The sequence below is a fragment of the Ischnura elegans genome, unplaced genomic scaffold (assembly GCF_921293095.1).
Source record: "Ischnura elegans unplaced genomic scaffold, ioIscEleg1.1, whole genome shotgun sequence".
In the NCBI taxonomy this organism is placed as follows: domain Eukaryota; kingdom Metazoa; phylum Arthropoda; class Insecta; order Odonata; family Coenagrionidae; genus Ischnura; species Ischnura elegans.
In genome coordinates, this window is record NW_025791680.1 from 671,450 (window position 1) to 681,699 (window position 10,250).

Consider the following 10,250-nt stretch of genomic DNA (forward strand, 5'->3'; position numbering starts at 1 on the left):
TAAAATACTAATTCAGTTGTCTTTGCTAATTAGGACTACGATATTTCATGCATTCAACTATGATTCATAAAAAATGAATCTCTTGAAATAAATCTTTCATTTCAAATAACATTATAAGAATGATGATTTTATAACCATGCGCTATATATTGGCTACTTTCTGTGTTTCTTATGTAATTTTGAATTTTTTACCGATTTTTTGCACTGCCTAATTTTTGCTAGAGTTGGCACAATCTGAAAACGGTAATACCCAAAACTTGAATTTATAACAAAATCAAGATAACTGCATAAATAATGTATATTTTGAGAAATTCCTAGTTTTTCCATCCTCACTTATATTAACTTACGTTAGAAACTAGAACAAAGCGAGCGCTAGACCCAATTTCCACCATTATCACTCCTTCGAGTCAAACCGGTAGGCCAAATAGAAGTCATTCCAAGAAAGAAGTGACTTCGGTACCGATGCAACCCGCAACATTTTCAGCGTGAGTTCGTCCAAAGCGTTCTACGTAGAGACTTCACCCTACTTCCTTATCTTACACAATCGAAATATTCCGAAATATATTTATAAAAAATAAAACTTGAAATTCTTGCCCCAAAGGTTCTGGGAATGATATGAATAATTTTTTGTGTCTTCACAAATGCGTTTCTCGTCTACATTAGCAGTTATATTATATTTTTCGGAATAGTACTCGAGAATGACGGATAACTGCTCAGCATGTTTCGACAAGAATATAAAAAGAAGTATTTCTAATATTCAGCGTACATTTTTGTTGAAATATATACTTAACAATAGGTTTGTATGCATATTGAACGAGTAACTAATTTAAAAAAACGTATTTGGTTAATGCCTTTTATAATTAAGGGCTATTTTGTATCGTATTTTCCGCAATGATTTATAAAAAAATGAATCGTTGGAACGGAAACTGGTTTTTATTGACAAAAAATTTGGTATCTCTTGAAAAGTTACTTATATGATTTGTATGGTACATGAAATAACATTCAAAGAAAGATGATGTAATAACCTTGCGATATATATTGGAACATACTGTGTTTTTCTTATGTAATTTTGAATTTTTAACCAATTTTCTGCAATGCTTAATTTATGCTGGATTGGGTACATATCTGAAACAGTTAATAACCAATAATTTAATATATAACAAAATCTAAATAACTTTATAAAGAATAAATATTGTGAGAAATTCCCAGTTGTGTTATCCTAAGCTTATGTTAACTTACCTTTGAAACATACAGAGCTTGACCCAATTTCCACCAATATCACTCCTTCGAGTCAAACCGGTAGGCCAAATAGAAGTCATTCCAAGAAAGAAGTGACATCAGTACCGATGCAACCCGCAACATTTTTAAGCGTGAGTTCGTCCAAAGCGTTCTACGTACGGAGTTCACCCTTCATCTAAATCCCAGTCACTCGAAATAATCCGAAAAAAATTTTTTTAAATCAAATTTTAAATTTTTGCCTGAAACGTTCTGGGAATGATAGGAATAATTTAACACGTCTCCTTTAATGCTTTTTTAGTCTCAATATGCACTTTTATTGTTTTTTTTCGGAAAAGGATTCGAGTATAACGGATTTCGGCTCCGTATATTTTTAGGCTAGAACGTATAAAAAGAAGTGTTTCTAATATTCAACGTTAATATACCTAAAAATTGGTTTTGTATGCCTTTGAACAGGTCAGCAATTTTAAAATACTAATTCTGTTATGCCTTTGCTAATTAGGGCTATGATATTTCATGCATTCAACTATGATTCATAAAAAATGAATCGCTTGAAATAGCTCTTTCATTTCAAATAACATTATAAGAAAGATGATTTTATAACCATGCGTTTTATATTGGTAACTTTCTGTGTTTCTTATGTAATTTTGAATTTTAACCGATTTTTTGCACTGCCTAATTTTTGCTAGAGTTGGTACAATCTGAAAACGGTAATACCCAAAACTTTAATTTGTAACAAAATCAAGATAACTGCATAAATAATGTTTATTGAGAGAAATTCCTAGTTTTTTTATCCTTAACTTATATTAACTTACGTTAGAAATTAGAACAAAGAGAGCGCTAAACCCAATTTCCACCATTATCACTCCTTCGAGTCAAACCGGTAGGCCAAATAGAAGTCATTCCAAGAAAGAAGTGACTTCGGTAACGATGCAACCCGCAACATTTTCTGCGTGAGTTCGTCCAAAGCGTTCTACGTAGAGACTTCACCCTACTTCCTTATCTTACACACTCGAAATATTCCGTAAAATATTGATAAAAAATAAAACTTGAAATTCTTGCCCCAAAGGTTCTGGGAATGATATGAATAATTTTTTGTGTCTGCACAAATGCTTTTCTCGTCTACATTAGCAGTTATATTGTATTTTTCGGAATAGTACTCGAGAATGACGGATAACTGCTCAGCATGTTTCGACAAGAAGATAGAAAGAAGTATTTCTAACATTCAGCGTACATTTTTGTTGAAATATATACTTAACAATAGGTTTGTATGCATATTGAACGAGTAACTAATTAAAAAAACGTATTTGGTTAATGCCTTTTCTAATAAAAGGCTATTATATATCATATTTTCCGCTATGAGTTATAAAAAAATGAATCGTTGGAACGGAAACTCGTTTTTATTGATAAAAAATTTGGTTTCTTTTGAAAAGTTGCTCATATGATTTGTATGGTACATGAAATAAGATTCAAAGAAAGATGTTGTTATAACCTTGCGATATATTTTGGAACATACTGTGTTTTTCTTATGTAATTATGAATTTTTAACCAATTTTTTGCAATGCTTTATTTATGCTGGATTGGGTACATATCTGAAAAAGTTAATACCCAAAAATTTAATATATAACAAAATCTAAATAACTTTATAAAGAATAAATATTGTGAGAAATTCCCAGTTGTGTTATCCTAAGCTTACATTAACTTACCTTAGAAGTTGAATCATACAGAGCTTAACCCAATTTCCAGCAATATCACTCCTTTGAGTAAAAAAGGTAGGCCAAATAGAAGTCATTCCAAGAAAGAAGTGACCTCGGTACCGATGCAACCCGCAACATTTTCTGCGTGAGTTCGTCCAAAGTGTTCTACGTACGGAGTTCACCCTTCATCTAAATCCCAGTCACTCGAAATATTCCGAAAAAATTTTTTTTAAATCAAATTTTAAATTTTTGCCTGAAACGTTCTGGGAATGATAGGAATAATTTAACACGTCTCCCTTAATGCTTTTTAGTCTTAATGTGCCCTTGTATTGTTTTTTTTCGGAAAAGGATTCGAGCATAACGGATTTCGGCTCCGTATAATTTTAGGCTAGAACATATAAAAAGAAGTTTTTTTAATATTCAACGTTAATATACCTAAAAATTGGTTTTTGATGCCTTTGAACAGGTCAGCAATTTTGAAATACTAATTCAGTTATGCCTTTGCTAATTAGGGCTATGATATTTCATGCATTCAACTATGGTTAATAAAAATGAATCACTTGAAATAAATCTTTCATTTCAAATAACATTTTAAGAAAGACGATTTAATAACCATGCGCTATATATTGGCTACTTTCTGTGTTTCTTATGTAATTTTGAATTTTTTACCGATTTTTTGCACTGCCTAATTTTTGCTAGAGTTGGCACAATCTGAAAACGGTAATACCCAACACTTGATTTTATAACAAAATCAAGATAACTGCATAAATAATGTATATTGTGAGAAATTCCTAGTTTTTTCATCCTTAACTTATATTAACTTACGTTAGAGATTAGAACAAAGAGTGCGCTAGACTCAATTTCCACCATTATCACTCCTTCTGGTCATACCGGTAGGCCAAATAGAAGTCATTCCAAGAAAGAAGTGACTTCGGTACCGATGCAACCCGCACCATATTCAGCGTGAGTTCGTCCAAAGCGTTCTACGTTGAGACTTCACCCTACTTCCTTATCTTACACACTCGAAATATTCCGAAAAATATTGATAAAAAATAAAACTTGAAATTCTTGCCCCAAAGGTTCTGGGAATGATATGAATAATTTTTTGTGTCTTCACAAATGGTTTTCTCGTCTATATTAGCAGTTATACTGTATCTTTCGGAATAGTACTCGAGAATGACGGATAATTGCTGAGCATAATTCGTCAAGTAGGTAAAAAGAAGTATTTCTAATATTCAGCGTACATTTTTGTTGATATATATACTTAACAATAGGTTTGTATGCATATTGAACGAGTAACAAATTTTTAAAAAACGTATTTGGTAAATGCCTTTTCTAATTGAGGGCTAAGGTATATCATATTTTCCGCTATGATTTATAAAAAAATGAATCGACGGAACGGAAACTCGTTTTTATTGATAAAAAATTTGGTTTCTTTTGAAAAGTTGGTTATATGATTTGTATGGTACATGAAATAACATTCAAAGGAAGATGATGTTATAACCTTGCGATATATTTTGGAACATACTGTGTTTTTTTCATGTAATTTTGAATTTCTAACAAATTTTCTGCAATGCTTAATTTATCCTGGATTGGGTACATATCTGAAGAAGTTAATACCCAAAAATTTAATATATAACAAAATGTAAATATCTTTATAAAGAATAAATATTGTGAGAAATTCCCAGTTGTGTAATCCTAAGCTTACAATAACTTACCTTAGAAATTGAATAATACAGAGCTTGACCCAATTTCCACCAATATCACTCCTTCGAGTCAAACCGGTTGGCCAAATAGAAGTCATTCCAAGAGAGAAGTGACATCGGTACCAATGCAACCCGCAACAATTTTAGCGTGAGTTCGTCCAAAGCGTTCTACGTACGGAGTTCAACCTTCATCTAAGTCCCAGTCACTCGAAATATTCCGAAAAATTTTTTTTTTAATCAAATTTTAAATTTTTGCCTGAATCGTTCTGGGAATGATAGGAATAATTTAACACGTCTCCTTTAATGCTTTTTAAGTCTCAATATGCACTTTTATTGTTTTTTTTCGGAAAAGGATTCGAACATAACGGATTTCGGCTCCGGATAATTTTAGGCTAGAACATATAAAAAGAAGTATTTCTAATATTCAACGTTAATATACCTAAAAATTGGTTTTGTATGCCTTTGAACGAGTTAGCAATTTTAAAATACTAATTCAGTTATGTCTTTGCTAATTAGGGCTATGATATTTCATGCATTCAACTATGATTCATAAAAAATGAATCTCTTGAAATAAATCATTCATTTCAAATAACATTATAAGAAAGATTATTTTATAACCATGCGTTATATATTGGCAACTTTCTGTTTTTCTTATGTAATTTTGAATTTTAACCGATTTTTTGCACTGCCTAATTTTCGCTAGAGTTGGTACAATCTGAAAACGGTAATACCCAAAACTTTAATTTGTAACAAAATCAAGATAACTTCATTAATAATGTTTATTGAGAGAAATTCCTTGTTTTTTCATCCTTAAGTTATATTAACTTACGTTAGGAATTAGAACAAAGAGAGCGCTAGACCCATTTTCCACCATTTTCACTCCTTCTAGTCAAACCGGTAGGCCAAATAGAAGTCATTCCAAGAAAGAAGTGACTTCGGTACCGATGCAACCCGCAACATTTTCAGCGTGAGTTCGTCCAAAGCGTTCTACGTAGAGACTTCACCCAACTTCCTTATCTTACACACTCGAAATATTCCGAAAAATATTGATAAAAAATAAAACTTGAAATTCTTGCCCTAAAGGTTCTGGGAATGATATGAATAATTTTTTGTGTCTGCACAAATGCTTTTCTCGTCTACATTAGCAGTTATATTGTATCTTTCGGAATAGTACTCGAGAATGACGGATATCTGCTCAGCATGTTTCTACAAGAAGATACAAAGAAGTATTTCTAATATTTAGCGTAAATTTTTGTTGAAATATATACTTAACAATAGGTTTGTATGCATATTGAACGAGTAACTAATTTAAAAAAACGTATTTGGTTAATGCCTTTTTTAATTAAGGGCTATTATATATCATATTTTCCGCTATGATTTATAAAAAAATGAATCGTTGGAATGGAAACTCGTTTTTATTGATAAAAAATTTGGTATCTTATGAAAAGTTTCTTATATGATTTGTATGGTACATAAAATAACATTCAAAGAAAGATGATGTTATAACCTTGCGATATATGTTGGAAAATACTGTGTTTTTCTTATGTAATTTTGAATTTTTAACCAATTTTCTGCAATGCTTAATTTATGCTGGATTGGGTACATATCTGAAACAGTAAATACCCTAAAATTTAATATATAACAAAATCCAAATAACTTTATAAAAAATAAATGTTGTGAGAAATTCCCAGTTGTGTTATCCCTATCTTACATTAACTTACCTTAGAAAATCAAACAAACAGAGCTTGACACAATTTCCACCAGTATCACTCCTTCGAGTCAAACCGGTAGACCAAATAGAAGTCATTCCAAGAAAGAAGTGACTTCGGTACCGATGCAACCCGCAACATTTTCAGCGTGAGTTGGTCCAAAACGTTCTACGTACGGAGTTAACCCTTCAATTAAATCCCAGGCACTCGAAATATTCCGAAAAAATTTTTAAAAAATCAAATTTTATATTTTTGCCTGAAACGTTCTGGGAATGATAGGAATAATTTAACACGTCTCCTTTAATGCTTTTTTAGTCTCAATATGCACTTTTATTGTTTTTTTTTCGGAAAAGGTTTCGAGCATAACGGATTTCGGCTCCGTATAATTTTAGGCTAGAACATATAAAAAGAAGTATTTCTATTATTAAACGTTAATATACCTAAAAATTGGTTTTGTATGCCTTTGAACGAGTCAGCAATTTTAAAATACTAATTCAGTTATGTCCTTGCTAAATAGGGATATGATATTTCATGCAGTCAACTATGATTCATAAAAAATGAATCTCTTGAAATAAACCTTTCATTTCAAATAACATTATAAGAAAGATGATTTAATAACCATGCGTTATATATTGGCAACTTTCTGTGTTTCTTATGTAATTTTGAATTTTTAACCGATTTTTGCACTTCCTAATTTTTGCTAGAGTTGGCACAATCTGAAAACGGTAATACCCAAAACTTGAATTTATAAAAAAACCGAGATAACTGCATAAATAATGTATATTGTGAGAAATTCCTAGTTTTTTCAACCTAAACTTATATTGACTTACGTTAGAAATTAGAACAAAGAGAGTGCTAGACCCAATTTCCACCATTATCACTCCTTCTAGTCAAACCGGTAGGCCAAATAGAAGTCATTCCAAGAAAGAAGTGACTTCGGTACCGATGCAACCCGCAACATTTTCAGCGTGAGTTCGTCCAAAGCGTTCTACGTAGAGACTTCACCCTACTTCCTTATCTTACATACTCGAAATATTCCGAAAAATATTGATAAAAAGTAAAACTTGAAATTCTTGCCTCAAAGGTTCTGGGAATGATATGAATAATTTTTTGTGTCTTCACAAATGCTTTTCTCGTCTACATTAGCAGTTATATTGTATTTTTCGGAATAGTACTCGAGAATGACGGATAACTGCTCAGCATGTTTCTACAAGAAGATAAAAAGAAGTATTTATAATATTCAGCGTACATTTTTGTTGAAATATATACTTAACAATAGCATTGTATGCATATTGAACGAGTAACTAATTTAAAAAAACGTATTTGGTTAATGCTTTTTCTAAATAAGGGCTATTACATATCATATTTTCCGCTTTGATTTATAAAAAAATTAATCGTCGGAACGGAAACTCGTTTTTATTGATAAAAAATTTGGTATCTTTTGAAAAGTTTCTTATATGATTTGTATGGTACATTAAATAACATTCAAAGAAAGATGATGTAATAACCTTGCGATATATATTGGAACATACTGTGTTTTTCTTATGTAATTTTGAATTTTTAACCAATTTTCTGCAATGCTTAATTTATGCTGGATTGGGTACACATCTGAAACCGTTAATACCCAAAAATTTAATATATAACAAAATGTAAATAACTTTATAAAGAATAAATATTGTGAGAATTTCCCAGTTGTGTTATCCTAAGCTTATATTGACTTACCTTAGAAATTGAAACATACAGAGCTTGACCCAATTTCCACCAATATCACTCCTTCGAGTCAAACCGGTAGGCAAAATAGAAGTCATTCCTAGAAAGAAGTGACATCAGTACCGATGCAACCCGCAACATTTTCAGCGTGAGTTCGTCCAAAGCGTTCTACGTACGGAGTTCACCCTTCATCTAAATCCCAGTCACTCGAAATAATCCGAAAAAATTTTTAAAAAATCAAATTTTAAATTTTTCCCTGAAACGTTCTGGGAATGATAGGAATTATTTTACACGTCTCCTTTAATGCTTTTTTAGTCTCAATATGCACTTTTATTGTTTTTTTTCGGAAAAGGATTCGAGCATAACGGATTTCAGCTCCGTATAATTTTAGGCTAGAACATATAAAAAGAAGTTTTTCTAATATTCAACGTTAATATACCTAAAAATTGGTTTGGTATGCCTTTGAACAGGTCAGCAATTTTAAAATACTAATTCAGTTATGCCTTTGCTAATTAGGGCTATGATATTTCATGCATTCAACTATGATTCATAAAAAATGAATCACATGAAATAGCTCTTTTATTTCAAATAACATTATAAGAAAGATGATTTTATAACCATGCGTTATATATTGGTAACTTTCTGTGTTTCATATGTAATTTTGAATTTTAACCGATTTTTTGCACTGCCTAATTTTCGCTAGAGTTGGTACAATCTGAAAACGGTAATACCCAAAACTATAATTTGTAACAAAATCAAGATAACTTCATAAATAATGTTTATTGAGAGAAATTCCTAGTTTTTTCATTCTTAACTTATATTAACTTACGTTAGAAATTAGAACAAAGAGAGCGCTAGACCCAATTTCCACCATTATCACTCCTTCGAGTCAAACCGGTAGGCCAAATAGAAGTCATTCCATGAAAGAAGTGACTTCGGTACCGATGCAACCCGCAACATTTTCAGCGTGAGTTCGTCCAAAGCGTTTTACGTAGAGACTTCACCCTACTTCCTTATCTTACACACTCGAAATATTCCGAAAAATATTGATAAAAAATAAAACTTGAAATTCTTGCCCCAAATGTTCTGGGAATGATATGAATAATTTTTTTTGTCTTTACAAATGCTTTTCTCGTCTACATTAGCAGTTATATTGTATTTTTCGGAATAGTACTCGAGAATGACGGATACCTGCTCAGCATATTTCGACAAGAAGGTAAAAAGAAGTAATTCTAGTTTTCAGCGTTCATTTTTGTTGAAATATATACTTAACAATAGGTTTGTATGCATATTGAACGAGTAACTAATTTAAAAAAACGTATTTGGTTAATGCCTTTTCTAATTAAGGGGTTATATATATCATTTTTTCCGCTATTATTTATAAAAAATGAATTGTTGGAACGGAAACTCGTTTTTATTGATAAAAAATTTGGTATCTTTTGAAAAGTTGCTTATATGATTTGTATGGTACATGAAATAACATTCAAAGAAAGATGATGTTATAACCTTGCGATATATTTTGGAACATACTGTGTTTTCTTATGTAATTTTGAATTTTTAACCAATTTTCTGCAATGCTTAATTTATGCTGGATTGGGTACATACTGGGTAGGAATGATGGAAGGGAAGAATGGGGCAACACGTTATATAAGTTGAAGCAAAATAAAAAAAAAACAATTTAACGACGTCGTTTTAAAGGTGTGCATTTTTAATAAAAAACAACTAGTTTATTTTGTATATTCTTTTCAAATTTAACGGCAGTGCTGCATTTTTCACATTTTACTGAATTGTTGTAATTCTCAAATATGTAAAACGCAAACCTTAAATATTTAACAAAGTCAAGAAAAATATATAATGGAAGTATTATGTGGTGAATCCCGAGATATCTTATCCTGAGGTTATGTAACTCAATAAAAAGATCGCAAACAAACACAGAGAAGGTCATGATATCAATTCTTTTAGTCAAACCGTTTGGCCTAGTAGAAGTAACCACACGAAAGAATTGACTTCGGTGCCGATGCAACCCGCAATATTTTTTGAAAAATTCGTCCCATAGGTTTGACGTACGGAATTAACCTAACATCCAATTTCATGGCACTCTAAAAGTTCCGAAAAAATTGCAAAAAAAATAAAATTTTGAATTATTGCTCGAAAGGCTCTGGGAATGTTAGTAATAACGTTTTATAGCTACAA